This window comes from Coptis chinensis, chromosome 9 (assembly GCF_015680905.1).
Source record: "Coptis chinensis isolate HL-2020 chromosome 9, ASM1568090v1, whole genome shotgun sequence".
NCBI lineage: Eukaryota > Viridiplantae > Streptophyta > Magnoliopsida > Ranunculales > Ranunculaceae > Coptis > Coptis chinensis.
The window spans coordinates 32,387,380-32,402,877 of NC_141464.1; the positions used below are offsets into that span (position 1 = coordinate 32,387,380).

The 15,498-nt window shown below is 37.5% G+C and overlaps 2 long non-coding RNA genes and 1 pseudogene across 5 annotated transcripts; 2 read left to right on the forward strand and 1 right to left on the reverse strand.

The window, feature by feature from the left end:
* The first annotated feature begins 2,014 nt into the window (after positions 1-2,014).
* On the forward strand, positions 2,015-6,818 carry LOC147475591 (uncharacterized). 3 transcript variants are annotated; one of them, XR_015209287.1, is made up of 8 exons: positions 2,015-2,222; positions 2,332-2,738; positions 3,314-3,443; positions 3,951-4,129; positions 4,922-5,052; positions 5,295-5,463; positions 5,880-5,971; positions 6,082-6,818. It is a non-coding gene; the product is annotated as an uncharacterized LOC147475591 (long non-coding RNA). The 3 variants fall into 3 exon arrangements; XR_015209288.1 differs by lacking the exon at positions 4,922-5,052; XR_015209289.1 differs by lacking the exon at positions 3,951-4,129.
* On the reverse strand, positions 5,919-14,413 carry LOC147475592 (uncharacterized). Its single transcript, XR_015209290.1, has 2 exons — positions 13,889-14,413; positions 5,919-6,162 (listed from the first exon to the last, which is right to left on the reverse strand). It is a non-coding gene; the product is annotated as an uncharacterized LOC147475592 (long non-coding RNA).
* LOC147475593 (tubulin beta-1 chain-like) lies at positions 14,214-14,934 on the forward strand (annotated as a pseudogene). Its single transcript, XR_015209286.1, has 2 exons — positions 14,214-14,428; positions 14,518-14,934. The product of XR_015209286.1 is annotated as a tubulin beta-1 chain-like (transcript).
* Positions 14,935-15,498: the final 564 nt, after the last annotated feature.

The window sequence follows — 15,498 nt, forward strand, 5'->3', positions numbered from 1 at the left end:
AGTTAATATTGTTCACGTATTTTTGTGTATTTCAGGTCTTGAAGCTGTTTATGTGTTTAAAGATGCCATTTTGTATGGAAAACGAGTCAAGATGATTGCTAGAAGAGTTCAATGTTTAAAGCCCAAATATCAATAAGAAATATCCTTTTCAAGCCCAGTCAAAGTTGGGAAGTCAAAGACAATTCGGGTAGAAAAAAAACAGAAAAGTCAACAAAACTTCAAATAGGCGTATCTTTGGACTTGTTATTTGGAATTAGGGATACTTTATGTCAAAACGACCGACTCGGAATAAGCTTTCCAATGGATCCATCCTTGCCTAAATCAGAGCTGTAAAAATAGACGAAAAGGGCACTGAAGTAATTTGCAGTAGCTGTCCTAATGAACTTTGGGCTCACATTAGAGGCCCAAAGTCCCCTTTTTTGGCCCATGCACAAAAATGTAACCCTAACCCTCTCCTATACAAAGTGGATTAAGGTTAAACAAAACTTAGCTACTCCCTCATTAGTTTAGTTGTAATTAGGGTTCTCTCTTTCACTCCCTCTTTAGTTTAGTTTATGTTTAATTAATTAGTTTAGTATTGTAGCCTCAATTAGAAACCTTCAATAAAAGCTTAGTTATTTAATTCTCTTTTACTTTAATGTCTTTGTTTTATTGCATTAGTTTAATTAATCCGATGACACAAGGCTAAATCTCCATTAGAGGGGGTTTTTGAAGTCAAGTGAGGATGATTGTTAGTAGTTTGGGTGTTGTTTAGAATAGAGTTTCTTGTTCATTATTGTGAGTGTTTAGAGATAAACCTCATAATGATGAACTAGAGATTAGAAATCTCATCAAAGAGATTTGTGGGGTGCTAATATCTTATGCTAGTTTAAGAATGACTATAGAGATGTAGGTTGTTAACTAGGAATCAAAACAATCAATTTGATGACTAAACTAATAGGCAATCAAATCATGTGGTGGATTAACCTTCTCTAACATCTTTATCATTCACTAAATCACTGTTTTCACATCTTTAAATTACTATTTTCATAGCATATTATTACTCTCTCATTAGTGCAATAGTTAGTTTAGTCTAGACAAGTATTCAAGTACGTGCAAGCAAGAGTGGATTGAACACGACTACTCTCTTTATTATATGATATTGAGAGTATTATTATTTTATTGATATGCATAATTTAGTATTGTAGAAACACTATTTTTACATCTATCAAAACTTAGATATCAAATGGCACTGCTTGCCATCTTGCTTGTTTACGTATTGTGTGTTTAGATTATAAAAAATGTTTTCACTATTCACTAACCAAAACACTATTTTCACTGTTCATGATTTTCTGATTTATTTTTGCTACTCTTTTAGTGCATACGAGTTGAGAAACCAACTCCCTACAACTCCGTAACCTGACCCTAAAAAGTTCACCCTCCTGTTTTTACTTTAGAACGCGTTGCGCCCTCATTTTGCCTGTCTAGAGTGCGCCCCGCGCTCCTTTAAATTTACAAAAAAAAAAAAAAAAGTATACCAAAGCGTGACTCGCGCCCAATTTAACATATTTTTTAGTGCGCCCGCGCCCTATTTGAAGTAGAATAGATTTATTTTTTTTTATAGTAACTACAATATTATATCACAAGTACAGTACATTACTCGTATGCCCAACCACTCAAGTAATTGCATAAATTTTTTTTCATACTTTCGGTGTCTAGAAAACTCAAAGAATTGGGGTAAGGAACGTGCACGCACAGACAACCTCTCTCAATCACTACATGAAAATGAGTTTTTTGCCATGGATGACCCGGAACATTTGCCACGGACCAAAGCTGTCGACTAATTAGCCACGGTCGCTCTCTGTTGGTATTGTAATAGTTGCTGTATTATGGCTTAACAGTATTTTGCAACATTTGTCCACAGTCAGAACGCGTAGATGTTCCCACAGTTTGGACCATTGGATTAGATCTTGACACTATCTATTCTTTCCAACGGTTATACTGCGCCGGCATAGATCCAAAATTGCCCCCAAAATTTGGTGTGCGCACTAAAATTTTTGAGTTCCAACCCACAAAAACTCAAAATATTCAGAAATAGTTAGAAAATAATCTCACCTCTAGTTTCCACCGCCTCTGTCACCATCTATCTCATCTTCTCTCCTATTAGTTCGTCCACCACCACCACCTCTCTAACAGTTCGTCACTATCGCTTCTCTCACGATCTCTCTCTTCAAATATCAAAGGTAATGCTTACAAGTGTTTATTTTTTAAGTGTTTATTTTATTAAAGGTTTCTCATTTTTTTTGGTTTGGATGGAAATTGAGTAAAGGGTGATTTTTTTTGTTGTTACAGATTCTTGGCAACTCAAAGGACTGGTGGTTTGACAGAGGAAGTTCATAGAAAGTTGTTGTCGATTCTCCATAAATTGCAAGTCAACAAGCTAAGAGAGGCACTTGAAGAAGCATTTGAAAATGGGTCTTTGGTTAAATCCACTGACATTGATTCTGAATCTGTTTGCAATGAGGATGGGAGTTTGGGGAGGTCAAGATCGCTTGCACGACTTTACTCCCAAAAGGAGTTTCTTCAAGCTACCGCACTTGCTGCAGACCGTATTTTTTATTCTGAAGCTTCCATTCCTGACCTACTTGAGTCGTTCAATAAGTTTCTTACCATGTACGTACCCAAAGTTCCAGTCCTCTGAGAAGATTGATCAGCTAAGATCGGATGAGTATGGACACCTTTCTGATATGGTTTCCAAGGTATGTCTAGACTATTGTGGTTTTGGCCTATTCTCTTACTTTCAGACACTTCAGTATTGGGAGTCGTGTGCATTTAGTTTGAAAGAGATAACTGCAAATTTAAGCAACCATGCCCTCTATGGAGGCGCTGAGAACGACACTTCTGTAGTCCTTTTATGATCTTTAGCATGACCAGTGAAAACATCTTAGTAAAAACTTGAATTGCCAGTACTACCATTGAGCTCTATTCTTTAGTTTGATGCTAATTAACTGATTCTCTTCATCAGTCTGTCTCCAGGAATTCATCTCATGTTGTTTCCATTCCTTGATTGTTCTTCTAACTCTTGAATGATCCCCTTAGGTTCAAGAGAAAGATTAGATATACTTGGATTCCTACACATTAAGATTGCCATATTATCTAAATGTCCTTTTTTTTTGTGGTTCAATATTCTGCTCCATCAAAGAGTGCCACTCTTTTGTTTAGTTTACTTTGACTAAATGTACATTTGTTTGTACGACTTTTATGCTTTCTACATCAATTCCTGCGTTTATCTGCTTATGCTATTATTTGGCTTAAATTACTAATTTTGCTTCAGGTGCCTCTCTTAGAATGACTGGGAAAATGATTTCTTCACTTGTTAATGCTCTTTATATTGGTCTTGGAACTCATCATGTGCCATCTGGGAAGCTGGTTTCACTGAGGGAAGCCTTTCAGTCTCTTACCTTGTATGTATTGAATCAACTTTCAGTTCATGACCTGATATTTGTTTTTGTAAGTTATACTTTAATTGGTAAAGAAACTAAGTTTCGTATTTACGTATGAGCCATGTATACCTAAACTAGTCATTACCTGTGACTTTTGCAAAGTATAGTTGATGTGCATGTCAATTATTTTCTGCCATGATGCTTGACTGATTCTTAATGTGTTTGTGAAATTGAACATGAAAATATCGGATTTTGGTCCTCTCCCTTCCCATGGGATTATTATGCAAATCTTTGCTAAATAAAAGTTTTTATGTTCCGACGAGTTTACTCAGTTGCATTAATTTGGTCCTGTTGGGGGAGTTTTAATGGATTGCCTTCTAGGTCCTGATAATAGTTACATGTTCTGTCAATTGATACATGTGAAAGTTTACTTCACAATTTAAACATTTGGGAGTCTTTTCCTCTTCAGTAAAATTATTGCCAGCCTCTTGAATGTGATTTTGGTTTGTATATCCATTGTTAAAATAGTTTTGATGACCCGCACAATGACGTCGAGACACTACTCGGAGACCACAACATCACGTCCGAATCAGAGTCCCAACTGAAGTTGCTATTGCCTTAGATAGTTTCATCATTCAGCCCGGATAAGTCTGTCGCTGAGATAATAGAAGAATTAAAGAAGCGTCAACTGAGCACTGACAATATAGGTATTTATAAAAAAAATTCTTGCCAATCCAACAAGCATCCATTGTTGCAAATAAATTTGGACATTTGACCTTGAAGTGATCAATAAGATTGTCTAGTTCAAGTAATTAACAAACCAACATTACTACTCCCTCTAGCAATCGCCACTATAAGTTATGCTTTATTTGGTGTAACCTACCGATACACTATAAGGAGAGACTTGGATAATGTCCATCTGAAGAGTGGGGCCTTTGCTGCTTTTAACGTTGTTAAGTTTTTGTTTATTCTTCCTGTTGCTGCTGGTTTATGCAATCATGCAATAGTACTCTTGCAGGTGATCTTAGTGTCAAGAAGACTATTACTTGTATTAGAATTTTGTTAATAAGAAATGTTCATGAAGCCCCCCGTGCCTTTAATTTGGCAATTCAGAATGTTGTACATCAATGCTTCACTCTTACTTATATATGTCTATGTCTGGAAATTGCAAATGATAGAAGTTCAGCGCATGTTACTCTTGTTAGTATATATGCAGACCCGTTCCTCCCTTAAAAGCGGAAGGTCATGGCCATCCAATATTGTAAAGAGGTTTCCCTTATCCTTTCTACTATAAATGATAGTTTGTAATGATCACATAACATACACGCCAAAGAAAGGCCATACAGATCATGGTTTCACATAGTTGCATGATTTCTATGGCAGTTCCTGCTCTGACAGAGTTCAACCAGTGAAGTGTACTTCATGGAATTAACTAAATATTCTCCCCTTCCTATCCCTCAAATACAAAGTAATTATCTAACTTCTATGTGGTATTGCAGGGACTAAAGGATGACTCAGTTTGATTGGCACCTCTACCAAGTTAACTAATAGTACCTTTAACAATGCCAAAAGCAGCAAAGGCCCCACTCTTCAGATGAACATTATCCAAGTCTCTCCTTATAGTGTATCGGTAGGTTACACCAAATAAATCACAACTTATGGTGGTGATTGCTAGAGGGAGTAGTAACTTTTTTTTTTTCTTTTTAATTATGTCCTCTTGCCTCCATCCATAGACTATCCAGACACTGATGTCTATTTTGCACCACCACTGGTATCCGACACTCATTATTCTCATTATAAATGGCATGCTCATTATAGAGCTGTTACTTGCTTGGTATCATCTGATGATGAATTATCTTTATTAATTTCTAGGTTTGAAGATGGTTCTGTCCGCGTTTGGTCAGTGTTTGAAAATGGCAACTAAGATTTTCACAGATTTTAGTTGTTAGTGATTCGGGATTGACGGGAAACCTCTTTGTCGAGCATTTAGTGGGAGCCCATGTTGATCTTGTGTCAAAGGAAGAGTATGCCAATACTGGGAGTGAGTTTTATCTCTTTGCAACATGTTCCAATGCTTTCTTTACATCTGAAAGTGCATCCCTTACCATTTCCGTCTGAAATGTATGTTTGGATACCATTTCCATCTTGAGTCTATACTAAAGGATCTAACAATCTTCAAGAACCTAAAGTCCATAATTTGGAAATTGAAAAAGGAAAAAGGAAATACCTTGCAAAAGGTTTAATTAAATGTTGATTGAATTTTTGTTGTTGTTTAGTTACAATCAAGGTAAATCATTTTGGAGTTTTGGACCAACTAGGCCAGACCTGACAGAACTGTTGGGCTGAAGCTCTAACTGCTCCATGCCATTACTATTGCTATTTGGTTTTCCTTGTCCAGCATTACTGGACTTATTTTCTTTTTGAACAGTTGAAAAGATATCACCCTTTTATTTGCAGGTGCTTAATTATTTACTAAAGGAGAGGTTAATAAGGGAAGGAAAAAGACCTTATGTCATTCCGGTTGGTGGATCTTACTCTTTAGGAACTTGGTAAGAAGGAGTTGATTATTTTTATATTCATATTCACATTTGCTCCCCTATTTTTCCTTTTCCCTAGTTTTTGGTTTTGAAAAGTATGTCAAACTTATCACCTTATGCAGGGGGTACATAGAAGCGGTGAAGGAGATTGAAGAACAACTTCACGTTGCACCTAGCATAGAATTCCAGGATATTGTTGTTGCCTGTTCATAAGAGCCCAAAACTGTAGTTTTAACCCCTTAGCAGTCATACTTTTAGACCAATTATGTGAGTAATAAGTAAGAGTTAATACTGATTACGTGTTTTTAGGTATTTCAGGTTTCAAAGTCAATTTAATGCGAGGAATGTGCCACTTTGATGAGATAAAGGAGCAATGGTTGGTTACTAAGGAGTTCGGTGATTAAAGGCCAAGATTCAAGAAGACGAAGCCTTTGTAAAGCCCGGTCAAAAGATGAAAAGTCAAAGTCCACGCAGCGAGCTTGATTGCACAAAGTCAACAGAACTCCCGAAGACCATATCTTTAGACTCAGACCTCGGAATTGGGCCTAACTTATGTCAAAACGACCGGCTCGGAAAGAGCTTTCCAATGGTTCAAGCCTTGACCCAATCAGAGGAGCAGAAGTGGACGAAAAGTCTGTTGAAGCGAACTGCAGCTGAAGAGGCCTTTTTGGATCGAAAAGATTGGGTTTTGGGCCCGATTCTCGCCCAAAACATGGCTCCAAGCCCATGCACGATTTTGGATCTGGATGTATAAAACAAAAGCTTAGCTCTTTGTTAATGGTAGCTAGTTAGACCTAAATTAATATATAGAATTCTAGATCTAGTTTTATTAATTAATTAAGTGTTAGTTCCATTTCAATTCTCGTTTTTAGATTAAATTCTTGAATCATTGTTCTTGATTGATTAGATAAATAAAATAGTTAGTTTGTCAATTTCGAATTTGGTTATTTCCATTCTAGATCTAATTTCAATTCTTGTTCTTATTTCATTCCAGCCATTAAATTAGATTCATTATTGTTTAATTAAGTAAATCTCAATTTCTTACATTATGTTTAGTTTAGATTCAATGGGAAATGTTAGGTTGATGAATCAAGGCTAAAACCTCCATTAGAGGGGTTGATGAAGCCTTGATGAAAACTTAGTGGTTAGTATAGAATTGGTTGTAGAATCTATTCCACTCTAGAAGGTCGTGTTTCGCCATGAGAATGGGTAGACGACCCCACATGCTAGTTAGTATCCGGTAGGAATGCCATGAACACTAGGGATTAGAACTCGAAATTCTCGCCGTAAGAACGTGAGAATTGAGATACAACATTCTACGCTAGGTTGTTAAGTTGGATTCGAGGTGGATTCAATTCCCCTCTAATTTCTTTATCTAGATTCAAACAATCGTATTTCCGTAGTTTTCGTAGATTGACCTTAGTTTATATTTTATCTTGTTATTTATTATATCTTGTTATTTAAATTAACGCGTCTTGTTAGCATAACATTTCGTAAAGCTCTCATTAACTTAAGACTGATTTCTTAGACTTAGAAAACAATCCATGCTAGGGAACTAGGAGTGAACGAACTTCCTACTCCACTTAGTGCAATTCGCATCGAGAGTAGAAGCTTTGATAAACAAAGGCTCAAAAGAGCATTTTTAGTTTACTTACGGATTGAATTCATCGTTCATTTCGTAGGTAGACTATTCATTTTTATAGATATCAAATGGCGCCGCTGCAGGGGAATGTTGCCGGAGCACGCGTTTGAGGCCGACCATTTCGCACCATTTTACGACGCCAATATGATTAAGAGGGATTGGAACAGATTGTGGTATTCGGCGGATGAGTTCTATCACTATGATTTGGTAGAACAGTTTTATAAGAAACGAGAATGGAGGGAAATAGGATTTTCATTAGGATAGCAGAACGATGAGGGAAGTAACGAGGCGGTTGTTGGTCGAGCTATTAGGAATCACGCTTGTAACCAACCTAGATATTTAACCATTCGGGGAATCCCAAAGATCCGGAGTTCCTGTTTTGATGAGAGATACGGTCATAGAGGGTGAATACAATACGATATCTCATTCGTTCAGCGGGGCGATGACGAGAACCAATCAACCGGCCGTAGCTCGGTGGATTGGTAGGAACGCCCCTCGGGAAAGACAAAGTCGGTGACATCGGACTTCGTGTCGCAGACGTCCTCCCGGATTTTGCAAACGAATGAGTATAATTTCTGCATCCTCGATTTAATTTTGAATGTGATTAGAGGAGTGGGAAAGAGCATGGCCTCTTCCCCGTATTGATCACTAAGATTATGCTCTCATTTAGAGCTGTTGCTAAATCTGCTCCTATTAAGATCAAATTGCATTCTAATGCAAGTATTTATAAGGAATGCATCCAAGAAACTTGGCCGTTGTCTGCAGAGAATGAAGTTGAGTCGGATAATGAAGGGGAAGATATGACATGGTTGGTTGAGGATAATTTCGATAGTCATACTTCTAATTTAGAACGAATGATAATACTACAAACTGGTTTGCGATGCGGTTATCGTATCTGTGAAGATATCCGACATAGACAAATTGTACTTCGAAATAAGCAAACGAACTTTCACGACGAGAGTTGAAATGCTTCGAAAAGGGGGGGGAAGATATCTTGTCTAACTTGGATATTATCCACCGTAATCACCAAGCCCGGTATGCGACTCAAGGCGAGATGGAAGCCACGCTTGTTCAGGATAGAGATGCTACGACGCATGCCACTCGTGGATGAGTCTGTCTCAGCTGAGTCTGAGAGGCATGAGCGTCGTCGCCGCAGGCCAGATGGCTCAAGCCATTCTTCACCACAGAACCAGTCTCCATCTCAGGGACCATCTTCTTCACACGCCTAGGTGTTCACCATCAGTTGTGTCCTGTTATTTCATTATTTTTTTTTATTGTTTTGTTAGTGGAATTTTATTTCAGTAGTTAGATTTGAATATTAAGTTGTTTGTTTTCGATTGCTTGGATTTCATATTATTTTAATATAATTTATTTTGATCATCTTTCGTAAGGTTGTCTTGGAGTCAAAGTTGAAAATTAGGCCGATATCGGCATATCTATGATTTTTTTGTAGTGGTAGCATGATATGTAGTAGAGTTTAGAAGTTACTATTCTAAACCAAGTTTAAAAGATACCAGGGTTGTTAGGAAATCAAAACTATGGTTAGTTTTCGTTTTCGGGTTTGGCGGTTTTCTATTTTCGAAATTGCCTTAAAACAATTTGGCAACTTGCCGATTCGTTTTGGAAACCCGTAACCTATTTAAACTTCCATCAATCTACACTCACAACCCATACTACACCCCACAATAATCTCTCACCTTTCACTCCAAGCTTTTTCTGCTTATTTTTCTTGTAAACATTTTTCAAGATTCTACGAAGCGCTGCCTATACACTGCCATAAATTTTTTTTGTCGAGGCGCGCTTCAAGCAGAGCGACTTCGCCCTACAACACTGTAAATCGAAAAATCTTCGGCGCGAGCGCGCTTCAGCAGAAGCGACCAGCTTCCAAACACTGTAATTCCAAAAACCTACGAGCGCGACTCGCGCCCTATACGAGTGCGCCGCGCCCTCCTCCCGTAAGCACAGGAAATTCCGATTTTCTGAGGTTTCTTCCAGGTTTTCGCAGCTGTTCTACAGAGTAGTTTTGAGATGACACCTCCTATAGTGATTCCTGAACAGTCATTTGAAGACTTGATGGGAACCAATACCTATAGAGCATCGTTCCGCGAGCGGATCGTGCAGTTAGGATGGCGGCATCTTCTGGTGAGTGATGACGATTCTTTTTCACCTAAGCTAACTGAATTCTTCTATAATAATATTACTTTTTTTTGTACCCAAGAAGGAGAACAAAAATTTTCCCTTGCTATTGATGGCACGACTATGGAATTCAGTAAGCAATTGATAGCTTTGGTTTCGGGGTTGCCATTACGACCACCCTATGCACATGGGGATATATGATGGATAACTCATACCTATATGAATATGCCTATTTCCATGAGTATTATGGGGGAGGGGTGTTTCGTATCATGGACCAAGACCAATATAACATCGCCCTGAGTAGCCTATCTCTGAATGTAGGCACAACCATGTTGTTCATCATGATGAACATTCTAGGGAACGGCGGTTTACTTACGCCAATAATACGGCAGAATTGGTGGCGTTTTCCTTGCTTTAGCCGAGGGACGTCGTCGGTATGACATTCCCCGAAGTTTTAGTTTCTTCTGTTGAAGCGAGGCCATACCTTGAGGCATAAGTACCTTCTTATGCCTGTCTTGGTTTTTGCCGCATTATCGCGCTTGCCTACCCATATTCTCAGTACACGATTACCGAGTTGGGAAAGGGTCGAAACCATGAGACCCACCAATCGGGGTGGTAAGATCATTCGAGCCATGACTTGGCGGGATGGCAGGTGCAACCACATTTGGTTGCCCCCTTACACCCCATCGACCAAGTAACACTAGAGAGGTTAGCACTAGTTGAGGATACACGACGGAAGGCGTGGCAAGTTGTTATGGCATGGCGGGGATCTTGAAAGAACCTCATATAGAAGAGGAGGATGACGAGTAAATCTTTGGGGTGCAGGTAAGTTTTAGTTAAGTTAGTGTCTGCTTATGTCCCAAGCAATTTCATTCTGTTAACCCCATAATGGGTGGAACTCTTATAGAGTTGCTTCAGTTTTTTTTTTTATTACTATATTTGTATGTTTTAACCTTGTTTTGCAGATGTTCCTGAATTTCACGCGCTTCAATGGTATTTTTCCTACCATCTTTATTTAAATGCTTTGAGGACAAAGCATGCTTCTTGTTGGGGGCATAGAAACACGTGTAATTAAGACATCTGTTAGGATATATATATGTATAATATGCACTTGTTTTCTAGTTAAAATTTCAAAAATTCAAAAATATAAATAAAAAAGTATGCTATACACTTAGGAATATTGGTATTGTTTTCTTTCTCTATGCTCTTAACAATTTAGAAGTCTCACATAGCTTTTTGCATCAGAATAATTGTTAGAAACTTAGGTTAATATGTAGGTAATAATCTTTGCATCTATCTATAAATTTATTACATGAGTATCTATGATTGTTAGCGATGAAGTTTTGAAATCTAGGCTAGAGTACTTATTCTACAAATCCTGTGAGAATATAGCCTAAAGCCTTATATGAGCGAAACATTTGAGAAATGACACAAGGGAGAAGTAAAATCCGGATAGAGAAATCACACGTCCACTTGCTTGATCACTATGCCATATCCTAAGCGAGAATTTAGCCCTCTTTGGATCGATATAGCCGGAAATTCAAACCTATGAATTATGAATTAATTAGTCCCCTCGAGCCTTTCTTTAGCCTTCCAAAACCACAATTCCTTTACCCCTGTTACAAAAACAAAAAAAAAAAAAAAAAAAAAAAAAGAGAATAAATCAACCTACCCAATTTAGAATAAGTCTGAGAATAGAATGAGTGAAGAAATAAGAAGAGAAAAACCTGTGTAAACAAAAATTAGTTAGTTGCTTCAGAAAAAGAAAAGAAGTTTCCATCCAAGGAAAAGAAAAAAAATATATAGAAATAAATAAAAACTCCAAAAAAATAGAATAAAGGGAGTCAAAAGCCAAAGAAAAGAAAAAGAAAATTATGGCTAAGGATGGAAACAAAGTATAGAAGCAAAAGGAAATAACAAGGTTTTCTCTAAGTTATATAATATGAAGACTCTATTATCTCAGACTTGTCCTTTTGAATATCCATTTCCTTCCTTCTTAAACCATCTCCTAATCCCCGCAATACCTAATAAAGACCTCTAGCTCAATTAGGAATAGGTTATTGTGATAGTAAGTGGCAGATGTGTTTGATCGACTCCGGCTTCCTTGTTGTCATTGAGATTGTAAGGTAAAGTGTGCCCACCGCATTAACCGGAGCAAAATGTGAAAAACTTGAGTGGAAAAATCGAATGGTTTTTGTCTTGACATTTATGTGAGGACCTACTTAAGGACGCTATTCCGAGTTTTCAGAAACAGACCTGCTATTACATTTCATAGTATTACTCATTGTTATATGTTTATTTTAGATGATTGATCATTATGCATATATTAGCTTAGGGTTATTTGGGTTATTCTTATGTATTTGCTAGTGAGATGTATAGATAGTTGAGACATGAAGGAGAAAACAATAGTTTTATTTCTTAGTCGTTGTAGTATAGATGAAGTTTGTGAGTACCTTCACTGGAAAACTCTCACGAGGCTATAACTCGTCCACTAGGGAATTCCTAGTGGTTTAAGGCCTTGTTGCATATGGTCAATGCAATCGCGACTCAGTGAGCGAGTAGATAGAACTCCATTTTTGGTCACTTATGCTAATTTCTCATATTTGCTTTAGGACAAGCAAAATGCTGTTTGGGGGTGGTTGATAAGAGCCCAAAACTGTAGTTTTAACCCCTTAGCAGTCATACTTTTAGACCAATTATGTGAGTAATAAGTAAGAGTTAATACTGATTACGTGTTTTTAGGTATTTCAGGTTTCAAAGTCAATTATGTGCAGGAATGTGCCACTTTGATGAGATAAAGGAGCAAAGGTTGGTTACTAAGGAGTTCGGTGATTAAAGGCCAAGATTCAAGAAGACGAAGCCTTTGTAAAGCCTGGTCAAAAGATGAAAAGTCAAAGTCCACGCAAAGTGTAAGGTAAACAGTGCACAAAGTCAACAGAACTTCCGAAGACCATATCTTTAGACTCAGACCTCGGAATTGGGCCTACCTTATGTCAAAACGACCGGATCGGAAAGAGCTTTCAAATGGTCCAAGACTTGACCCAATCAGAGGAGCAGAAGTGGACGAAAAGTCTGTTGAAGCGAACTGCAGCTGAAGAGGCCTTTTTGGACTGAAAGAATTGGGTTTTGGGCCTGATTCTCTGGCCCAAAACATGGCTCCAAGCCCATGCACGATTTTTGGATCTGGATGTATAAAAACAAAAGCTTAGCTCTTTGTTAATGGTAGCTAGTTAGACCTAAATTAATATATAGAATTCTAGATCTAGTTTTATTAATTAATTAAGTGTTAGTTCCATTTCAATTCCTGTTTTAGATTAAATTCTTGAATCATTGTTCTTGATTGATTAGATAAATAAAATAGTTAGTTTGTCAATTTCGAATTTGGTTATTTCCATTCTAGATCTAATTTCAATTCTTGTTCTTATTTCATTCCAGCCATTAAATTAGATTCATTATTGTTTAATTAAGTAAATCTCAATTTCTTACATTATGTTTAGTTTAGATTCAATGGGAAATGTTAGGTTGATGAATCAAGGCTAAAACCTCCATTAGAGGGGTTGATGAAGCCTTGATGAAAACTTAGTGGTTAGTATAGAATTGGTTGTAGAATCTATTCCACTCTAGAAGGTCGTGTTTCGCCATGAGAATGGGTGGACGACCCCACATGCTAGTTAGTATCCGGTAGGAATGCCATGAACACTAGGGATTAGAACTCGAAATTCTCGCCGTAAGAACGTGAGAATTGAGATACAACATTCTACGCTAGGTTGTTAAGTTGGATTCGAGGTGGATTCAATTCCCCTCTAATTTCTTTATCTAGATTCAAACAATCGTATTTCCGTAGTTTTCGTAGATTGACCTTAGTTTATATTTTATCTTGTTATTTATTATATCTTGTTATTTAAATTAACGCGTCTTGTTAGCATAACATTTCGTAAATCTCTCATTAACTTAAGACTGATTTCTTAGACTTAGAAAACAATCCATGCTAGGGAACTAGGAGTGGAACGAACTTCCTACTCCACTTAGTGCAATTCGCATCGAGAGTAGAAGCTTTGATAAACAAAGGCTCAAAAGAGCAGTTTTAGTTTACTTACGGATTGAATTCATCGTTCATTTCGTAGGTAGACTATTCATTTTATAGATATCACCTGTGGAAGGTTTTCTTCTTTATACAGCTGGATTCCAACCCCCTCCCCCCTCTATGTCTCTGTTTAATGTTTCTCATTTTGATATCGTGTTTAGCACATATAAGGTTGTTTCTCTGCAATCCATTCTTGTATATGTTTGTGGTGATAATCTAAACCATGTGTGTCTTTCTTATGTTATTTCTAGCGGAGGAACCGTTGCTGGTCTTTCCCTGGGATCATGGTTGAGTAAGTTGAAGGCGAAAGTATGTGCTATTATATAGTTCTGTCTGCCAAGTTTGTAATTGAGAAAGCACTTTGATATTGAGATCTTGGTCATACAGGTTCATTATTGATATTGAAAATTAGAGAAGAGTATCCTGATAGAATGATGCTTACTTTTCCGGTATTTCCTTTTCCAAAGGTGTCTGATACGATCACAACCTTATAATGCGACGTTGTCTATTCATCAGTTAGTTGAGAATGATGATGAGTGTATGGTTCTTGATAATGAGGCTCTTTATGATATTTGCTTCATGACTTTGAAACTCACTACTCCTAGCTGTAAGCATTTTTTAAACTTGTTGTGTTTTGTTTATTTAGTAGTTTTAAAGGTTAGAAATTTATTCTTGGTTCGATTTGTTTATTTACAGTTGGAGATTTTAATCATTTGATATCTGCTACTATGTTTGGTGTGATGTGTTGTTTGAGGTTCCCTGGATAGTTGAACTCTGATTTAAGGAAGCTAGATTGTTGTTAATTTGATCCCGTTTTTGCGTCTTCACTTTTTTATGGTGGGTTTTGTTCCACTTACTTCATATGGCTCTCAGCAATATAGGGCTTTGACTGTGTTGGAGCTTACTCAAACAAATGTGGGATGCAAAGAACATTATGTGTGCTGCTGATCCACGACATGGGAGGTACTTGACTGTATCTGCGATGTTCCGTAGGAAAATGAGTACTAAGGAAGTTGATGAACAAATGATTAATGTGCAGAACAAGAACTTGTTTTACTTTGTGGAGTGGATTCCGAATAATGTGAAAACTAACGTTTGAAGGTTAAGGTTAATAAGGAGTCTACTGTTTGAATGTTAAAGATAAAACAATAATTATATATATTTTTATTTTTTAAAAAAAATCTGAAACGTTTTAGCCATGGTCACTATCCGTAGCTAAAGTAAAAAAATGTGCGTAGCAAATCTACTTTTGCCACGGCTTTCCTCCCTCACAAAATCTGAATGCTACTTGTACAATGGCCATCCTAGAACTTGCTACGGCTTACGCCATGGTCACAAGCTGTGGCAATTGCTATGGCTTTCCCCACGGTCATTATCAGTGGGAAGTTGCTACGGCTTGAGTTGTCGCATGGACCGTTGCATCTACCCACGGTCTTGGGCTATAGCTAAACTTTTATCTACAGGTCAAAACCCCATGGACTTGCGTCAGTTAGTAGCCGTGGCTAAAGATCTTTGCCCACGGATTTGGGCCGTGGCTAAAAGTCTGCTTTCTTGTAGTGAATTCTTAAGTGGCCTGGCTGTTGGTTTGAATTTTTTTTAGTAGATGTGTTTCAAGGCTGTTGAAGGCGCTATTTATCCGCGTAGCAAGGACGCTCCAGGTAACACCTCTTTACATCC